The sequence below is a fragment of the Microcebus murinus genome, chromosome 2 (assembly GCF_040939455.1).
Source record: "Microcebus murinus isolate Inina chromosome 2, M.murinus_Inina_mat1.0, whole genome shotgun sequence".
NCBI lineage: Eukaryota > Metazoa > Chordata > Mammalia > Primates > Cheirogaleidae > Microcebus > Microcebus murinus.
In genome coordinates this window covers 92,714,814-92,735,815 of record NC_134105.1, presented here as the reverse complement: position 1 = coordinate 92,735,815, position 21,002 = coordinate 92,714,814, and the positions used below count along the sequence as shown (strand labels likewise).

At 41.7% G+C, this 21,002-nt stretch overlaps 1 protein-coding gene and 1 pseudogene across 2 annotated transcripts in view; one reads left to right on the top strand and one right to left on the bottom strand.

The window, feature by feature from the left end:
* The window catches only part of TRIM33 (tripartite motif containing 33), a 145,009-nt gene that overhangs the window by 38,243 nt on the left and 85,764 nt on the right, over positions 1–21,002 (top strand). The window lies entirely within an intron of this gene.
* On the bottom strand, positions 7,213–8,649 carry LOC105878719 (protein transport protein Sec61 subunit alpha pseudogene; annotated as a pseudogene).

The following is a 21,002-nucleotide window of genomic DNA, read 5'->3' as shown; positions in this document are numbered from 1 at the left end:
TGATTTTATTCTATATATATTGGTTGGTCAATTAATTTCTTTCTATTTATAGTAGAGACGAGGTCTCGCTGTTGCTCAGGCTGGTTTTGAACTCCTGACCTCGAGCGATCTGCCCACCTCGGCCTCCCAGAGTGCTAGGATTACAGGGGTGAGCCACCATGCCCGGCTAGTTCTCTCTTGACATCTCTCTCTCTCTCTCTTTTTTTTTTTTTTTTATTTGAGACAGAGTCTCGCTTGTTGCCCAGGCTAGAGTGAGTGCCGTGGCGTCAGCTTAGCTCACAGCAACCTCAAACTCCTGGGCTCAAGCAATCCTTCTGCCTCAGCCTCCCGAGTAGCTGGGACTACAGGCATGCATCACCATGCCCGGCTAATTTATATATATATATATATATATATATATATATATATATATATATATATATATATTAGTTGGCCAATTAATTTCTTTCTATTTATAGTAGAGATGGGGTCTTGCTCTTGCTCAGGCTGGTTTCGAACTCCTGACCTCGAGCAATCCGCCCACCTGGGCCTCCCAGAGTGCTAGGATTACAGGCTTGAGCCACCGCGCCCGGCCGACATCTCTTATTTGTTGAAGCAGTGTCATAGTATTTTATTCTTTGAACATAGATTTCTTTTATTCTTTGAAAATATTTATAATAGATGCTTTGAAATCTTTGTTTTCAGTCTCGTGACCTTTAGGCTTTCTTGGGATTTCCATTTTGTATTTTGTGTGTAGTTTCCCAGTTAGCCAACTAGGTGTAGAGAGTTTGTCTTAGCCTTTCTGTGACTCTCTCATTTCAAGGTTCTTTGTGTTAATTTTGTAGTTGGTCTGTTGCTTGCTCCAGCTGTGACCCCAACTCAAGTATAGCAAAGCCTGTTCTTTCCAAACAGCAGTTTATACCTGGCAAAACTTGTTTTCTCGTTTACCTCCTTCCCCAATTGATTCTGTCTCACATGACAGCAAAGCTGCTGTTTGTATGGTCAGCTACATTCTAGAGGATCTTGCAGACCAGACTGTTGAAGTTGGTAGGAGTGGGGATCATGGGAGCATCCTCAGGCATGAAGGCCTGAAACTTCAGCAGTCTTTATAGAATAATTGCCTCTCATTTTGTCTGATAATAGTTAATTCCCAGTAGTCTTGATTATGTTTTGTGTATATATATATATATATATATATATATATATATATATATATGTATTTTTTTTTTGGTAGTTTTGTGTAGTTTTATACTATGGCTTTGGGGAGAGGATTTGCTTCTCATTGTGACATTATTGGAAACTGCTAATTTTTTTTTATCTTTTTATTTTATTTATTTATTTTTTTTGAGACAGGGTCTCACTTTGTTGCCCAGGCTAGAGTGAGTGCCGTGGCGTCAGCCTAGCTCACAGCAACCTCAAACTCCTGGGCTCAAGCGATCCTCCTGTCTCAGCCTCCCAAGTAGCTGGGACTACAGGCATGCACCACCATGCCTGACTAATTTTTTGTATATATATTTTTAGTTGGTCAATTAATTTCTTTCTATTTTTAGTAGAGACGGGGTCTCGCTCAGGCTGGTTTTGAACTCCCAACCTCAAGCAATCCGCCCACCTCGGCCTCCCAGAGTGCTAGGATTACAGGCGTGAGCCACCGCGCCCGGCCTCTTTTTAATTTTAATAGTCTTAAAAAATAAGTAACATCTCAAGTATTCTACGGAGAACTGCAGTGTCTTTTACCATAGCAGCTAGTCATTTGTGGCTATTTAATTTTGTAGTTACCGAAACTTAAATTTAAGAATTTAGTTTGTTGCACTAGCCACTTTCCAAGTGCTTAATGACACCTGTTGTATTGAGTACTACATGGACAATGCAGATAACAGCATCATTGCAGAAAATTCTGCAGAAAATGCTGTTACACAGTGTTGCTCTAAAATCTTTGAGACAAATAGTAGCTTGTAATAATAGCTTACATTGAGTACTTACTGTCATTTTATATATATGAATATTAACATGTAATAGAGCTTTTGAGGTAGATACTATTATTATTCCTGTTTACAAATGGGAAACTAAGATTCCAAGATGAAGGAACTAACACAAAGTCATACAGCTTTGGAGGGTCTGGGGCTGGATTTTAAATCTAATTAGTCTGGATACAGAGTCTATGCCCCATTATTATTTTGCTGTATTATGCCTTTGATAAATGATGTATGATTTCTGACTTGAATTAAAAAGTTTTTAATGTTTTGCTAGTTTTAAATGCTATTCAATTTTTTGGTATATCATTTTTTTCATATTTAAGTTGTTTGCTTCTCTTTTTTAATGTTCTTAATAATGATGTCTGAATTTTATCATATACTACTTCATCTATTTATATAACCATATGATTTTCTCCTTTGGTTGTTTTGATGTGATTGTTTTAACTTTCCTGCTGTTGAATAATCCTTGAATTACTGTTGCAAACCTTACTTGATCATAATATACTATTCTTTAGGCAAATTACAAGATTGTTTGCTAATATTTCATTGAGAAGTGTACAGTCAACATGTTCAGTGGTCTGCAGTTTTCTTCTTTTGCATTTTCTTTGTCAGGTTTTAATAGTAAGGCAATATTGGGCCCTATAAAATGAATTGAGATTTTTACTCTTTTGTTCTAGATTACTTCAAATAATAGTTGAGTGCTGGTTTGTTTTCTAAGCATACTTATCTGTAAAGCCACCTGGATTTCATATTTTTTTTTTTAAATGGCAGCTCTTCCTAATCTTTGTATGTTAATACATCTATTCAAATTTAATTCTTGGTTTGCTTTTAATAAATCATATTTTACCAGGAAATTGTCCATTTACTCTAGAGTTTTAATTTTCTTGCTTTTAAGAGTTACATCTAGTATTTGTTGTTACAGGCTTAGTAATCTTTCAAAATTCTCCTTTTTCATCCTGACTTCTGCATGCCTTTTTCTTTCTTATTAGATTCTTGAAGGTTTATATCTTTTTATCAAAAATTAATTTATGTTTATCAGTTTTTCCTCAATTTTATTTTCAGTAATGTATATTTTAGCTTTCTATATTCCATTATTATACTTTGGTTTATCTTTCTAAAAAGTTTCTCAGGGACAGAACTAAATTATATTTTTAGGGTTTTTTTTTTTTTTTAAATTAAGTCTATAAGCAATAAGACCATTGAGTATGAATGGTTTCTCCTACATTTTTTTTCTGGACAACTTGTAATTTTAATTTCCAGCTGGAATCTATTTTTCTTTTGGGCCGTATGTAGTAACCTTTTTATTTATTTTTACTTTGTAGACTTTAAATTTTATTTGTTTGTAATTAGCATAAGGACTGTAAAATCAGTACCTTTTGAGTTGAAAGGTCTTTTTTCTTGATTCTGGTAGCTAAATTAAAAGATCAAATTTTGTTAAGAGTTCCACAGACACAGCAAAAATTGTGTTTTTTGCTCCAGAAATATGTAAATAGCTCTTAAACTGTATTAATTTCTTTTATGTTTTTCTTTTTTACCTTGAAAAGTATACTAGAAAATTTCAGTATAATTCTATTTTTGTAATACTCTCCTTTCATTGTAATAATTTTTCCTTTTATTATTTAATTGTTGTTTTGCTTCTATCTTTCTGTTTTAAACTATTTTCACCCTATTTTTCTTTGGTCATAATAAATGGAATTCTGTTTTGTTATAGTAAACATTTATTTTATGTTTAATGTATTAATAATTTTACATCTGCAATCTCTGTTGCTTTTATTTTTTTTCTCCCAATTGTTTGTAATTTTGGTTGGTTGATTTATTCCTGAATATATTTTCCTTGCTTTCACTACTTTAAAGATGTCAATCCACTGACTTCTGGCTTATATAGTTTCTAATGAGAGGTCCGCTATCTTTATCTTTGCACCTAAGTAAGTGATGTATCTGTTTTTCCCTCTGCCTTTAAGACTTGGCCTTTATTGCTGGTTTTTAGCAGTGTGATCATTATGTGCTTTTTTTTCCCTTTTCTTTTTTTATTGAAATATACAGAGCTTTTATTTATTATTATTATTATTATTATTATTATTTGAGACAGAGTCTTGCTCTGTTGCCCTGGGTAGAGTGCAGTGGTATTGTCATAGCTCACTGCAACTTCAAACTCCTGGATTCAAGAAATCCTTTTTCTTCAGCCTCCCAAGTAGCTGGGACTACGGGCACATGCCACTTCGCCCGGCTAATTTTTCTGTTTTTAGTAGAGACCAGTCAAGCTCTTACTCAGTCTGGTCTTGAATTTCTGAACTCAAGCAGTCCTCTTGCCTTAGCCTCCTAGAGTCCTAGGATTACATGTGTGAGCCACTGAATCTGGCCCATGATACGGTTTTTCATGTTTTTATTTTGAGATATTATCTTCAAGAATAATTATATTCTTACATCTCTGAGTCAAAGTTTTAATTAAAGTTGGAAAAACCTGGTCATTAGTTTTTTATTTTTATTTTTTTTTTCAGAGCATAAGAGTCTAGATAATTTAAAACATTTTTTTCTGATTCTCTTAATCTCCTTGGAATTAAGTTACACATACATTAGACCACTTGATAATTATTTCACAGGCAGTAAACCTGTGATTCTTTTGGTGGGGGCAGGGAGCATTTTTTGTTCATCTACATGTTTTTTTGTTTGTCATCCTTCAGTTTTATCAGATTTTTATTCATGTGTTTTGAAGCTGTCTTATTAGGTATATATGTGGTTATAATTATATGTTCCTGAGAATTGAATTGAGATTTTTATTTTTATAAAAATACTCACTTTTTTTGTTTTTTTAAAGAAATGGGTCTCGCTCTGTTACCCATGCTGAAGTGCAGGGACCCAGTCATACCTCATTGCAGCTCAAACTCCTGGGCTTAAATTTTACTTCTGCCTCAACTTCCTAAGTAGCGGGGACAACAGGCACACTCCACCATACCTGGCTAATTTTTTATATTTATGTTTTTGTAGAGACCAAGTCTCAAGTTGTTGTCTAGGCTGGTGTTTAACTCTTGGGCTCAAGCTATCCTCCTGCCTTGGCCTTGGCCTCTCAAGGTGCTGGGATTACAGGTGTGAGCACCTGTACCTGGCAGAAAAATTCACTTTTGTCTCTAATAATTATCTTAGTGTAAAGATCTGTCTTATCTGATATTTGTATAGCTACTCTAGCTCTTTTATTTGTTTTTTATTTTTTAAATTCTTTTATAAAATAATTTTATTTTAACATTTTTTTAAAAAAATTTTTTACTTAAAAATTTATTCATTTAAAAAAATTCTTCTTAACTGTCCTCAGAAACTATCTAGCTCTTTTATAATTACTGTTTCCATGACTTTTCCATCTTTTTTCCCCCCATCCTGTTATGTGTCTTTGATTTGAAGTGTGTCTATTGTAAACAATATACAGTTAATCTTTTCTTATCTGGTGTGACCATCGGTGTCTTCATTTATGTGCTTAATTCAGTCTTACTATCATTGATATGATCAGATCCATGTTGGTTGTTTTGCTATTTGTTTTCTGTGTAGCTCATATTTTTTTTTGTTCATTGGTTCTTACTTGCTTTCTTTTGAATTAAATAATTTCTTAGTGTACCATTTTAATTCCTTTGATCATTTTACCATAACTTTTGAGTTAATTTCTTAGTGATTGAGTTAGGGATTACATTATGCATCTTAGTTTATCACAGTCTACTTCAAATTACTAACTTGAGTAAAATAGAAATTTTGCTCCAATATGGCTCCCCACCCTCTTTTGTGCTACTATTGTTGTATACATTATGGATGTATATGTTATATAGCTGTGTTTTATAAACACAGCAGTACAGTATTATAGTTACTGCTTTATACATTTTTATGGTTTTTAAAGAAGAGAAGAAAGAAAAATACATTTATAGAGTCATTTATATTAACCATTTTAATTGCTATGGATGCCAGTTATGGTTTAATGTCATGTCCTTGTTCCAATATACCTCCGTTCTATGAATTGTCTTTTTTTTTTTTTAATATCAGACTTCTTTATTTTTCCAACACAACTGAAACAGTTTTATTAAATAAACGCTTATTGTCTACTGTTTACACGTGTGTTGCTGCTATAAGTACAACACACACAAATTCCTAGCATCAGTTACTCATTGTTCACCCCCACTGAACTACAGACATTGCTTGAGAATTAGATCTTTGCTTTACATATTTAAAAAAAAAAAAAGAGCCGGGCGTGGTGGCTCACGCCTGTAATCCTAGCACTTTGGGAGGCCGAAGTGGGCGGATTGCTCAAGGTCAGGAGTTCGAAACCAAGCCTGAGCGAGACTCTACCAAAAATAGAAATAAATTAATTGACCAACTAAATATATATATATATACAAAAAAAATTAACCGGGCATGGTGGCGCATGCCTGTAGTCCCAGCTACTTGGGAGGCTGAGGCAGTAGGATCGCTGAGCCCTGGAGATTGAGGTTGCTGTGAGCCAGGCTGACGCCACGGCACTCACTCTAGCCTGGGCAACAAAGTGAGACTCTGTCTCAAAAAAAAAAAAAAAAAAAGAAAGAAAAGAATTGGGGCATAATATCTTGAAAGAGTATTCTCAAGTGACTGGCTGGAGTTAGAAGGCATAGCCAATACAGTCTAACAGCACTCATTATGCTGTCACTGGAAGAAAGGAGGAATGAAAACCAGGAAGAATAATTTGAAGCAGTTGTTTCTAGTGACAGAAATAACTTGATGCATGATTTTGCCCATCTGGGCTAAATGGCTGCTTGGAAAAGGGGCAAATAAAAAGAGGGGGTGTGGGGATACTATGAGTTAAAAAAATATAAAAAGTAATTATCTGAAATATAGATTAGATATAAATGTTCCAGAACTCATTAAGCTTAAAAATACTGGAAAGTGGCAGTTTGAATTACATTTATTTTTAAACAAGTAGGGGGAATATTAAGTGTTTTTTGAATGTTGTGTGCAAAACTAACCCATGTCACCATCTCACTGTCATGATTGAACACAGCAAGGTAGATACATTGGTTTCCAGCATTACAGGCAACACTAGATGTATATTTTGTAATGAATAATGTAAACTTTAGTTTTAAGGCAGCTGGACTAATGCTGTACACAGGCTTAGCTCGGTGCCCATTTCAGAAGTGGGACAGTCAGCACTTGAAGACAAACTGTGAGGGGGGAAGGGAATCACCAGCATTATTTGAAAAAAAAGTGTCAAAATATTTCCCTTTCATACGCACAAAAAGAAATATTTGAATGTTTAGAAAAACAAAGCACCCATCCCGCCAACTTCGGCCTGTTCCTTAACAAATATTTCGAAATACTGATAAATAATAGTGACTGCAAGCAGAATTCCAGTACCAGAGCCAATGGCCCCTAGGAAGTCGGCTAACACTGACAGGGCGCCAATGCACAAACTGCCAAATGCAGCTGCTGTGGGGATGTACCTATTAAGCTCATGACCATAGAGGTATCTCTGTGACCCCTCATTACCATTTGCTGTTCTTTAAGCTATTTGGCTACATCTTTGACTGAGGAACCAGACACCTCTAGCCATGTCTTAGAAAAGAATGCACATGATCCCAACATGAAGATGACATAAACAACTACATGGACAGGATCCTCAAATATGGCACGCATGGACTCAGGAGGAGAAAGGTAGTAACACAGGCTTCCAACTGGGTACGAATGAGCAGGTCCTCCCCCGCTGACATCGGCCCACTGTCTCAGTAAATTTGCTAAAAAGTTGCCACTAAATTGAACAGATAGCATCTGGGAAATAACATACAGGTTGGAAACTAAGGCAGACTGGAGAATAATGGGAATGTTTGAGGTGTAGAAGAGCTTGATGGGATAGCTGCTGTACTGTCCTCGATAGCGGGCCGACTTAATGGGCAAGTCAAAACGAAATCCCTGAAAATATATAATAACAGCAAACACAAAAACTGTAGCAGTGAGTTTCATGAGATTGGGTACGTTCTGCCGATAAAAAGCCTCCCATAAAGCTCAGACTTTGTCCTGGTGGCTAACAGATGAAACAGAGCTATGACTGCCACCTCAAATTCGGTACCTCTACCAGTGTTAATGGTAGTGGGACTAAAGGCCTTCTAGACAATGGTCTCCTAGATGTTGGTGGCAATAAAGAGGGAAATACCAGACCCCAAGCCGTAATCCTTCTGTAGCAGCTCATCTAACAGCAGCATAATCAAACCAGCTACAAACAACTGAATAATGATAAGAAGACAGATCCCAGCACCCATTTCTGCAGGGTCCCTGTACATCCCCGTCATGACATACACAATGGCTTGCCCAGTGGTAATGATCATACCAAATAGTTTCTGGGCTCCATTGAATAAAGCTCTATCTTTGGGTCTATCTCTAACTTCAGTGATTTTGGCTCCAGCTAACAACTGCATAATCAAACCAGATGTGACAATTGGGGAGATATCCAATTCCATTAAAGTTCCTCTGTTGGATGCAAGAATAACTCTCATCCAGTAGAAAGGATCTGCAGAATCTGATGACATGATTCCAAATAGTGGTATCTGACAGCACACTAAGAAAATGAAGAGAGTTATAGCAGTCCATAATACCTTCTCTCTAAACTGGATTTTCCTTTCAGGTTTCTGAATTTCTGGTAGAACTGCACAAAAAGGTTTGATAACTTATAAAAATTTGATGCCCATGGCAGTGCCTGGGGAGGCCTGGCAGGGCGTGGCGGCCTCTGTGCTGCCTTTGCTCTACTTCCCCATGCAGTTGTCTTTTAAATACATGAAGGAAGCCGGGTGTGGTGGCTCACACCTGTAACCCTAGCACTTGGGAGGCCAAGGCAGGAGGATCTCTTGAGGTTAGGAGTTCCAGACCAGCCTGAGCAAGAGCAAGACCCTGTCTCTACAAAAAATAGAAAAATTAGCCCGGTGTGGTGGCGTGAATCTGTAGTCCCCGATACTTGGGAGGCTGAGGCAGGAGAATTACTGGAGCCCAGGAGTGTGAGGTTGCAGTGAGCTATCATCATGCCACTGCACTGTATTCTGGGCAACAAAGTGAGACCCTGTCTGAATGAATGAATGAATGAATGTAAAGTAAGTAAAGTGAGTTAGTAAAGTAAATAAATTGAAGAAAAGAGGAAAAAGTACATAATACATTTACCTGTGTAATTAACCGTGCTACTACTCTATTTCTTTATATGCATTGGAGTTACTGTTTGAGTCTGAAGAACTTTAATATTTCTGGTAAGGCAGGTTGACTAGTAGTGAATTTTCTCAGTCCATATTTATCTGGGTATCTCTTTATTTCATTTTCATTTTTACAGGTTTTTTTTTTGTTTGTTTGTTTTTTTGAGACAGAGTCTCACTTTGTTGTCCAGGCTAGAGTGAGTGCCATGGCATCAGCCTAGCTCACAGCAACCTCAGGCTCCTGGGTTCAAGCATTTCTTTGGCCTCACCCTCCCGAGTAGCTGGGACTATAGGCATGTGCCACCATGCCCGGCTAATTTTTTCTATATATGTATTAGTTGGCCAATTAATTTCTTTCTTTTATAGTAGAGACGGGGTCTTGCTCTTGCTCAGGCTGGTTTCGAACTCCTGACCTCTCAAGCAATCCTCCCGCTTTGGCTTCCCAGAGTGCTAGGATTACAGGTGTGAGTCACCGCGCCCGGCTTAGATTTTGATGAATATAGAACTCTTGGTTGATAATTTTTTTATTTCTTTTCCTTTGTACATTTTTATTGGTGTTTCTACTTAGCCTAATTTTTTTCTTTATTTCTTTATTAATACATTATAGTTGTAGATACTTTTTTCTTTTACCATATTGAATTATGTGCCTTTGGTCCTTTGTTTCTGCTCAATTCACTGTTAATCTTAACTGTTCCCATGTATGTTATGAGTCATTTTTCTCTTATACCCCTTTCAGAATTTTATTGTCTTTGACTTTCAGCAGTTCAACTTTGTGTATCTTTTTTTTTTTTTTAGAGACAGAGTCTCACTCTGTTGCCTAGGCTAGAGTGCCATGGCGTCAGCCTAGCTCACAGCAACCTCAAACTCCTGGGCTCGAGCAATCCTCCTGCCTCAGCCTCCCAAGTAGCTGGGACTACAGGCATGTCCCACCATGCCCAGCTAAATTTTTCTATATATTTTTAGTTGTCCAGCCAATTTCTTTCTATTTTTAGTAGAGATGGGGTCTCGCTCTTGCTCAGGCTGGTCTCGAACTACTGAGCTCAAACAATCTTCCTGCTGAGGCCTCCCAGAGTGCTAGAATTATATGCGTGAGCCACCATGCTCCGCCTAACTGTGTGTATCTTTAGAAGATAAATTAATGCTCATGAGTTTTTTGTTTGTTTGTTTGTTTGTTTTGAGACAGAGTCTCACTTTGTTGCCCAGGCTAGAGTGAGTGCCGTGGCGTCAGCCTAGCTCACAGCAACCTCAAACTCCTGGGCTCAAGCGATCCTTCTGCCTCAGTCTCCTAAGTAGCTAGGACTACAGGCATGCGTCACCATGCCCGGCTAATATTTTCTATATATATTAGTTGGCCAATTAATTTCTTTCTATTTATAGTAGAGACGGGGTCTCGCTCTTGCTCAGGTTGGTTTCAAACTCCTGAAGTCAAACTATCTGCCCGCCTTGGCCTGCTCCTGAGTTTTTGTAAGAGCCACAAAGGCCAAATATTTTCCTCTGTATTTTGTTTTCAAATACTTTGTTCTGAAATAAGATGTGTTATAAAATATTTTCTGTCTGGTAATTCTTAAAAATTCCACTTAAAAAATTTCTGGTTTGGTTAGGCAGGGTAGCTCATGGCTGTAATCCTAGGACTCTGGGAAGAGAAGGTGGGAGGATTGTTTCAGCTCCATAGGTCGAGACCATCCTGAGCAAGAGTGAGACCCTGTGTCTACTAAAAATAGAAAAAATCAGCTGGACGTAGTAGTGCATACCTTTAGTTGCAGCTACTTGGGAGGCTGAGGCAGGAGGATTGCTTCAGCCCAGGAGTTTGAGGTTGCTATGAGCTAGGCTGATGCCAGGGCACTCTAACCCTGGCAATAGAGCAAGACTCTGCCTTAAAAAAAATAATAATCCTGTTCGAACAACAGTATTATTCCTTAATTAGCAATTATTTCACTTTGGGGGGGAAGAGGTCATCATTTTATTATTTTTAAAGGATTATTGAATTACACCCATATATATAGTCAGTTGTCTCGGCCCGCGGGACCTTTTGTTACTCGTGGGGTTAAGGGGGGGACCGTGCCTGAAAGAGATGGGCGAGAGAAAGGAACGAGACCAAGCAAAGGGTTGTCAAGGTCTACTTTACTTGGATTCTTTGTAGGTTTTATAAGCATACAGAAACAAGGAAGTAGAAACAGAAAAATAGAGTGGGGCGACGATGAGGCTTGGGTCTGGGTTAATCAGCTCTAATCAGCGTCTTACCGGTATTTTGTTTGTGACTGATTACTCAACCCCAACCTGGCAGGTGGTCGGGAACAATTGCAGTCAGCACTCTCTGGAGCATCCCGTGGTCAGCACGTCATGGAATGCATTCTTTTCGGAGCTATAGCTGGAATTTTCCAGGGCGAAGCCCATGCGTAGGACCAGTCATAGGGGAGTTGAGGGTCTTTGAGGGTCTTTGCCTCTAACATCTCCCCCTCTCTTTATTAATATGAGGGAGATTTATATAGGTGGGTGGAGAGCTTGTCTTAGGCTACGCGATGGGCTTCTGCGACCAGCACCCCAAATATAAGATTGGGCGATTAACGTGAAGGTGAGGCCTCTGTCTTAGGCTATGTAGGTGGCATTTAGCTCTGGCACTTCTGATTATGAAGTGTGCCCCCGGGCATGGACCTACAATATTTCTGTCATGGAGTCACCTCACTGTCAGCGGGGTGTGCATCTGGTACATGGCATCACGATAATCCCGTCATGGGCGTCTCCACAGCCTTTGGAACCAATTGCGTTCCATATCTGAGGCAAGGTTTGAGAAATTTAGACTCTCAGTGGGTGTATTGGGAGACTCTTTACGGAGGTCTTTTCTGGAGCCTGTTTGTTCTAGCTGTTGGTAAAACACGGAGACCGATTTTTGTGTGGCTGCGTCTACCTGTGACTTGACAAAATCAGTTAGTTTTTTGAATGCCCAAGGCCTAAAGGTGAGGAGTAACAGAAAACCTATAAACGGCCCTAAGACACTGGGAAGCAATGTGGATAGCCAGGGGGATGTAGAAAACCAATTTTGATATTACGCTTTACTCTGTTTTTTTTTTTTTTTTTTTATCTTTTAGGCTTTGTCTAACCCTTTTAATGCTATCTTTTACCAGACCTGTTTTGTCTGCATAAAAGCAACATTTTTTTTTAAGTGCTGCGCACAAACCTCTCTCTTGGAGGAACACTAAGTCTAGGCCTCTTTTATTTTGTAACACTACCTCAGAAAGTGAAGCGAGGGATTCTTTGAGATATTTTAGGCCCTGCTGTAGCTCTCGGAGATTGTTATCGATGGCAGCAGAGAGCTGTAGATATTGCTGGTTGGAGGTGACTAGAGAGGCTATGCCTGTTCTAGCCCTTGTTGCACTAAGGCCTAGAACAACTGCGAGTGTTATGGCCGTGATGGGCTCTCTCTTTTCTCGGGGCATTGTGGTGCCGCGCTCCCAGAATTTGAGCAATTTGTCAGCAGGACGTATAGTGAGTCTGGGGAAGAGCATGACTAACACACAATATTTTCTATGCTCAAGAAACGTTGCAGTGACTACATACGGGGTAAGGCCGGAAGAACAAGCAAAATAAGAGGTGTTAGATGCCTGAATATACTGAAAGGTGGAGTCAACAGTAATTGACTGATTGCATATTTTTTTTAAGGGTGCGGGGGGAAGCATTTTTGGGCTAAGAAGGCAAAGGCCTACGCCTGTGATTTGGCTGAGTGTCAGGCTATCATGGGTCTCTAGGCCCCATCTGAGTTTGCTGGTGTCGTTAGTAAATAATGGTTTATTAAATGTAGCGACACCTTTATAGAAGGGAGGCCGGGGGGAGTAGCATAGCCAACACTCTTGATATTCTGAATTGTTGGCCTCTTGGATGGTCCTGACAGAGGTGTTGACTAGGGTGAGAATTAGTTCTGCAGAGGAGGGGGGCCCCTCGGGCAGGGTAGGTTGGTATAGGGAGGTGCTAAACGGAAAAGGGGACACAGCTGGGGAGGAGGGTAGGCCCCTGGAGGGACTGCGAGGTCGAGGTGGGTGTAGGTTGTGGTTAGGACCTATTGCCACCGACCGTATGACCTCTGGGGAGGCTTTTAATTAGTTTGATTTTAAATGTGAGACCAATGTTTTTCTCAGATATGTGAAGCCTAAGCCCCCACTCAAATCCCCTGGACTGATCCCAAGAAGCCCTTTTTCTAGCTTTGGTGAATGAAATTAACAGGGGGTTGCACCACTGGTTGTTACACTGAGGGTCAGTGGGCGGTTGTGGGGTGTAAGGGGACGAAGGGGCTTGACGGGGAAACCGCTTTTTGACGGTGATATAATCCCAGGAAGAGGAGGGATTCTAGTAGGCATTACCGGTGGTCTTACAGCCCCAGGAAGCACAAAAGAAGTCAGGGGCGTAACCACATTGGTAGTTGTTGGTGCGAGGTCGATGGGCCCCTGGGCAAACATAAAAGTCTTTATATCTCGTCGCAGAGCGTCTGGCTCCCGAGGAGCAAAAGCCTGGGGAGGAGTCAGTCGTAGGAGGAGCTGGCTGGGGGACGTAAAGTGTGGGAAGGCCCCACGCAGGGTCTTTAGCCCCAAGAGCTAATACGCATAGGTCGACTTTTAATGGATCTCATGGTATAACGGCGGAGAGACGTGAGGAGGAATTAACAACATCTCCTGCCTCATTAATTACCTGCCATGTATAGTTGTAGATCTGATGGATGTTGGTTGCGATGGTGCTCTTGATTACGACTATAACCAGGCACAGGAGGGGCAGCGTCTTTTTTCGGGGAGTCATTGTATTTTTGGAAGAGAACAGAATTAAGAATTTTTCTCAGGGGGTTTCCTGGGTGGATTATATAACTTAATCGTTCTCTCTGGTAGCCATTTGGCGTTTCCTGCCTGGGTATCATAGATACAGGCATGTCCTTTTCTCCATATGTGGACGGGGTCAGGCCCCAACCATTTGCGGCTTTTTCTATAAGGCCTGTGTATAAGTATCTTTGGTGGATGGGTGCCAAAGGCGGTCGGCGGCTGTTTTACTGGCGGTGTCAAAGGTGAGAAAATTTAAAATGAACAGGGCATGATTAAGCAGGGTTTTGGAATTACCTGTTAAAGGGTATAAAATTTTTCTTTTTGATTGTAGTTTGGAGAGCGTATTTTTTAATGTCTGATGAGCTTTTTTTATAATACCTTGGCCCTGAGGGTTGTATGGAATGCCTGTAATATGGTTAATGCCTAGCTGAGCACAAAAACGTTTGAAATTGGAGCTGACATATTCTGGGCCATTGTCAGTCTTAATAACTTTAGGCTGAGGGAGGGAGGTGAGACAGGCTATAACATGACTAATAACGTGGCGGGTGGCTTCGCCTGTATGTAGGGAAGCAAAGATAAATCTACTGCAAGTGTCTATAGAGACATGTACATATTTAAGCTTTTTAAAAGAGGGGTAATGAGTGACATCCATTTGCCAGAGCTCTCTAGGGATTAGGCCGCGAGGGTTGACTCCTAGGTGTGGTTTAGGGAGAAGGGTAAAACAGGCCTTGCATTGGCGGACAATCTCTCTGGCTTGTTCTCTAGTAATGGAGAATTTAAGTCTGAGGGTATGGGCATTGAGATGGTGTAAATTATGAGCTTGGCGTGCAGCGCAAACAGGATTAACAGTGATAGTGTAGACTGCGCCTGCAACGCGGGTTGCCTGATTAACAAGATTATTTCCAGTGACTAGAGGCCCAGGAAGGCCAGTGTGGGCGCGAATATGGCCTATGAAAAAGGGTGCAGAACGGGAGTGAATGAGTCTTTGTAGTTGCTGGAACATTTGAGTGGTATTGTTGGAGGGCTGAATATGAGGCACAGTTTTTAAAGTGGCGACAGCATGAGCAACATAAGAAATATCAGTATACAAGTTAAATAGTGACTGATTTACGTGTTTGAAGACTGCGACTAAGGCTGCTAACTCAACGAGTTGAGCAGAGGAGAATCTGGTGGGAAAACTGTGGACCTGGCCATTAATGCTATAGGCCGGGGTGCCTGAGGAGGAGCCGTCGGTAAAGACTAAGATGGCTCCTGGAATGGGGGAGACTCTTGTTTTTTTTTGGGAAATATTACAGGTGTCTGATAGAGGAACTGAATTAGTTTATTAGGGGGGTAATGATTATTTAGTTTGCCCTAGAAAGACGTATAGTTAACCGCCCAATTATCATCATTTTGTATTAGCTACCGGATTTGAGAAGCATTGTAAGGGAATATTATGATATCTGGATTTTTTCTAAAGAGTTTAAGGGAGTTTTTTTGCCTTAAGCGAATAATCTTAGCTACTAAATAAGGGTAGGTGGGAAGGACTTTAGGGGGGGAAGCCGACAGGTGAACCCAAAAAAGGGACTTGCCCTGCCAAAAGAGTCTCGTGGGCGAAAAGGGGGTAGGGAAGACAATGAAGTACAAGGGGGAATCGGGGGAGAAATAGCCAATGGCCTGGGCATTTATGGCCTGCTCGACTACATTAAGCGCTTGCTGCCCTTTTTTAGTTAGGGAGCGTGGAGAGGTTGGATTGGCATCTCCCTGCAGGATGTCAAATAGGGGTTTTAACTGTCTTGTGGTGAGTTTTAAATATGGGCGAAGCCAATTAATGTCGCCTAGAAGGCGCTGAAAATTATTAAGGCATTGAAGAGAGTCCTTTGTGATTTGTATCTTTTGAGAGAGGACTTTATTGGGGAACAATTTAAAGCCTAGGAACAGGTGAGGGGGGCAGACCTGAATTTTTTTAGGGGACAGGCGGAGGCCTTGAGCTTGTAAGGCCGAGACAACCTGCATGGTAACTTGATGTAAGGTTGCCTCGTTGGCCCCAGCGAGAAGAATGTCATCTATATAATGAATTATATATAGCTGAGGATGTTGAATTCTAAAAGAATTAATTGTCTGAGCCACGTATTTTTGGCAAAGGGTGGGGCTGTTGGCCATGCCTTGAGGCAATACTCGCCATTGGAAGTGCGGAGAGTGTCTTATATAGTTTACTACCGGGAGACTGAACGCGAAGCGTTTGCAGTCATTTGGGTGCAACGGTATGGAGAAAAAGCAATTTTTTAGGTCAATGACTATTTTATAGTAGCCTTTGGGGATAGCTACGGGCGAAGGCAAACCAGGCTGGAGTGCCCCCATGGGAACCATTGTTTGGTTAACAGCCCGCAAGTCTTGTAGCAGCCGCCACTTGCCAGTCTTTTTTTGAATGACGAAAATGGGGGTGTTTCATGGTGAAGTAGAGGGTTCTATGTGTCTGGCAGCTAATTGTTCTTGCACCAACTCTGTAGCTGCGGCTAGCTTGTTAGATGGGAGGGGCCACTGATCGATTTAGACAGGGGAGTCACTTTTTTAAGTGATTTTATCTGCCTGAAGTGCAGGGGGATTAATGGCTCTTACGAAAAATGGTCCTTGAACCCTAGTCCTGATCTGTCTGACCTAGGGAGGGTGGTCAGGGGTGCTCTTAGTCCCTGACTCTCCTTATTTAAACCCTGTCCTGGGAGGAATGCCTGTTTAAGCATTTGGCTGGCTACAACTTTATTAGGGCTGCACATAATGACATTCATTTGTGCAAGGATATTACGCTCCCATAAGTTAACAGGTAGGCTCGGGACTACAAAGGGTTGAGTAGTACCTCTGTTTCTCTCAGAGTCTTTTTATGTCAAAATTTTTGAGCTCTGGAGAGTATTTCTAGACTGTCTTATACCTTGTAAGTGTGTAAGGGAGGGCTGCAGTGGCCATGAATCGGGCCAGGCGTCTTGGGCGATAACCGTGGAATCGGCGCCTGAATCAAGAAGGCCTTTAAAAAGTTTACCATCTAATTTTAGCTGCAGGGTGGGCCGTTTTTTGGTGATAGCTTGGACCCAATAGAGATCAGAAGAGCCAGGGCAGGAAGCACCTCGGTTAGAGGCGATGGCTGGGAAGGATGTATTAAGGGGCAAGGGTAATGCCTGAGCTAAGCGCTGTCCCTTAGAGACATACACAGGGCCGGTAAGCGCACTGGCTAAGATGTTAATTTCCCTGGTAAAGTCACTATTTACTATGGAGGGGTGGACTATGAGCCCTGCAAGAGTGGAGGAGGCTCGGCCCAGAATAAAAAAGAACTTATAAGCCGGGGAGGGGTGGGGTGGGGGGGTGGGTCTAAAGGAGCCAGTGGGCAAAATTTGAACACCATTCTCAGGTCTTAATATTGTGTCGGAGGAGGCACACAAGTCCACTCCTGCACTCCCTGTGGTTGCTCGGAGGAGTCTAAAGTCTGGGGGCTCTCTTGTCGGCTGTTCTTTGAGGCCGACTGAAATTGAATAGGACAGGGGGCCCGGGGCTGGCCCCTCAGGCCGTTTTCTGAAAGGGGGGGCAAGGGGTTTCCAAAGACATCAGTCTTGGAGCGGCATTGATTGGCCCAATGCTTTCTCCTCTTACAGCGAGGACAGAGGGAGGAGGGCTGGGCTGGCCTGTCTGGCGGCTCACTGAGGTTAGGGGTAGCAGAGGAGGCGGCTAAGGGGCACTGCCTCGCAAAGTGCCCTGGTTGACCGCATTTAAAGCAGTCTCTCTGTGCCGCGGTCCCTTTGATGGCGTCCCCAACCGCAAGTTGTACGGCCTGCGATACCTTATGGGCGAAGGGGTCAACATTATTATACATTTTAATCATGTCATTAAGGTCTTTATTTTTGAGTTTATCCCTGAGGATGGCCCTGCAAGTGCTGTTGGCATTTTCATAGGCCAATTGTTTAATAAGCCTATTATTCTCATCTTTGTGTCTGAGGGTTCGTTCAGCAGACTCTAAAAGCCTGCCCATAAATTCACTAAAACCCTCTTGAGCTCCCTGGGTGATTTTTGTCAGGGGAGTAAGAACAGATCCTGTAGAGGGAAGTGTTCGCCAGGCGCCGAAGGCTGCTGCGGCAGTCTGGGACAAAAGTCTAATTGAGAGTTTTCTTTGGCGCTGTTCAGTAGCAAATCTCCCCTGTCTGCTAAGCTTTTCAAGGGTCTAAGATGCAGAATTGGGGTTTTTTAAATTATTAGCAGACGTGATCTGACAGCGGTCGAGAAAGTCGGCCTTCTAAGAGTGGAACTGCCCACGAGAAAGGACCGCCTGTACTAGTTTGGCCCATTTGGCTCCCCTGCTCCGGGGAGCAGGTAGCCGCCCCCTGAGGCTGCCTCTAGGAGGGAATAGGTAAAGGGTGCATTGGGCCCATACGTCTTAACAGCAGAATTCAGTTCTTTTAAGGTTTTAAATTTTAGTCTGTGAAATTCAGTGGGCTCGACTGTCTCCTCCGGGGGGTCATTACTTTCACTTTTCTTTTCTTTCTCTTTTGTATGCTCGTTATCTGAATCTTGGGGCGGGGACTGGCTAGAAGAAGGGGCGGCAAGGTCTTCTTGCCTATTAGACCTGGTAACTACCGGGAATGCTAGGGCTTTATGGGAGGACTTTAAGGATTTTTTATTTAAGGTGGCGTGGGATTGGGCGGTCTCATGACGTGGGTGGTTAATGAAGACAGAATCTTTAAGCATATCTTGGAGGGAGGACAAGTCTTTGGAAAGCTGGGCAAACTCTTTTTGAAGTTGTAAGACATCCTTTAATTGCGTAACCCTTTGACTTAAGTCTTTTTTGGCACTCAAAAGTAAGAGCATTGTAAGGGGAGGCATTAACGAAGGTGCGCAAATCTGGGGCACGTAAGGAGGCGGCCATTCGGGATCGTGATATTGGGCCGCTTCCTCTCTGAGGGTTGCCTCTTCTGCGGGGTCGAGGGACTCTTGGAGGGGTTGTTTTTTGAATACTGGGTAATTGAATGCATGAGGGGCTGTACCCTCGGGTAAGGGAGGATAGAGGGTCTTGGTGTCTGGCCTACTAATCGGGGGCTCGTCCCTAGATGTCTGGAGCTCAGCCAAGGGGTCCTGAGGGGGCATATTAATACAAACCGAGGGGCAAGGGGAAGGGCATGTTGGTCTCTCAGGATCATTAGGGGAAGTCGACCCTCTGGTTGCCTCTAAAGACCTTCTCGAAGCGGACCGAGACACGGGTCGGAGGCAGAATTTTGCTACTGAGAACAGCTGCTTTTTATTGGGGTCTGAATCTGCTCTCTCAACAATATCTCTGATTAGTCCCCAGTACGAGAAAACGGATACAGGGACGGCATCTGGGCCCTGATTTAGAAGTAAATTGTTTAGATCTCTGCCTACCTTTTGCCACTTGCGTGGGTGAATCTCAGGTCCACCAACAATGAACCAAGGACAAGCATGATCAATGAACACAAAAAACTTTACTAGGTCTTTTTTCTTAACTCTAATTCCTCTCTCTCTGAGCGAGGCCTTGAGATCCTTGATAAAAACGGCCTCTTTAGACAAAGAATGGCCCATCTCGATGGGATCACAATGTAAAAAATCTACTCACCAGACCGTCAATCCTGTGAGCGGCAGAAAGGAGGTCTCTTCAGGGATTCTCCGGAGAACTGTCTGTAAACCGCGTGCATCGGACAAAAGTCTGTACCTCGAGCCCCACGTTGGGCGCCACTTGTCTCGGCCCGCGGGACCTTTTGTTACTCGTGGGGTCACGGGGGACCGTGCCTGAAAGAGATGGGCGAGAGAAAGGAACGAGACCAAGCAAAGGGTTGTCAAGGTCTACTTTACTTGGATTCTTTGTAGGTTTTATAAGCATACAGAAACAAGGAAGTAGAAACAGAAAAATAGAGTGGGGCGACGATGAGGCTTGGGTCTGGGTTAATTAGCCCCAATCAGCGTCTTATAGGTATTTTGTTTGTGACTGATTACTCAACCCCAACCTGGCAGGTGGTCGGGAACAATTGCAGTCAGCACTCCCTGGAGCATCCCGTGGTCAGCACGTCATGGAATGCATTCTTTTCGGAGCTATAGCTGGAATTTTCCAGGGCGAAGCCCGTGCGTAGGACAAGTCATAGGGGAGTTGAGGGTCTTTGAGGGTCTTTGCCTCTAACAGTCAGTGAAATATTTTAATTTTTGGAATTTTTTTTTCCATCATGGGTAGGTTACATGATTAAAATTTTGTGGCGATAGGAAAACAAAATAGTTGTCTATTTTTGAGTTAAAAAATTTCATTCATAGGCCAGGTGCAGTGACTCATGCCAGTAATCCTAGCCCTCTGGGAGGCTGAGGCGGGTGGATTGCTCAAGGTCAGGAGTTCGAAACCAGCCTGAGCAAGAGTGAGACCCCATCTCTACTAAAAATAGAAAGAAATTAATTGGCCAACTAAAAATATATAGAAAAAATTAGCCAGGCATGGTGGCGCATGCCTGTAGTCCCAGCTACTTGGGAGGCTGAGGCAAAAGGATCACTTAAGCCCAGGAGTTTGAGGTTGCTGTGAGCTAGGCTGACGCCATGGCACTCACTCTAGCCTGGACAACAAAGTGAGACCCTGTCTCAAAAAAAAAAATTTTCATTCATAGATTCAGTGTTTGGGATGCAGAAATGTTCACGTTTTAGGACAAGATGGTACTTAAATTTCCAGCAGGGTCTGTGGTAGTACCCTATAATCAAATGCCTTAATATTTCTGCAACAATATTTACACTAAATAGGGTAACTAAAGATATAAATAGCTTTATGGCACTTCAGGTTAGGTTTTTTCACGAAATGTGTTTTCTAGCCAAGCATGCCAGAATTTTCTATATTTCAGAAATTAGATAAAGAAATAGGAAAGAAATAACAACTCTAAAATCTTTTGTTTTAATATCATGTTTATGCATTTTCATTTGTTTTTGCTCTTTGTAGTTCTCTTGTTTGTTTCATACAATTTTTGATGGTTTTGTTGGAGAATCTTCCTCTTTGTCCTATTTAATGCTTTTTTTTTTTTTTTTTTTTTGAGACAGAGTCTCACTTTGTTGTCCAGGCTAGAGTGAGTGCCGTGGCG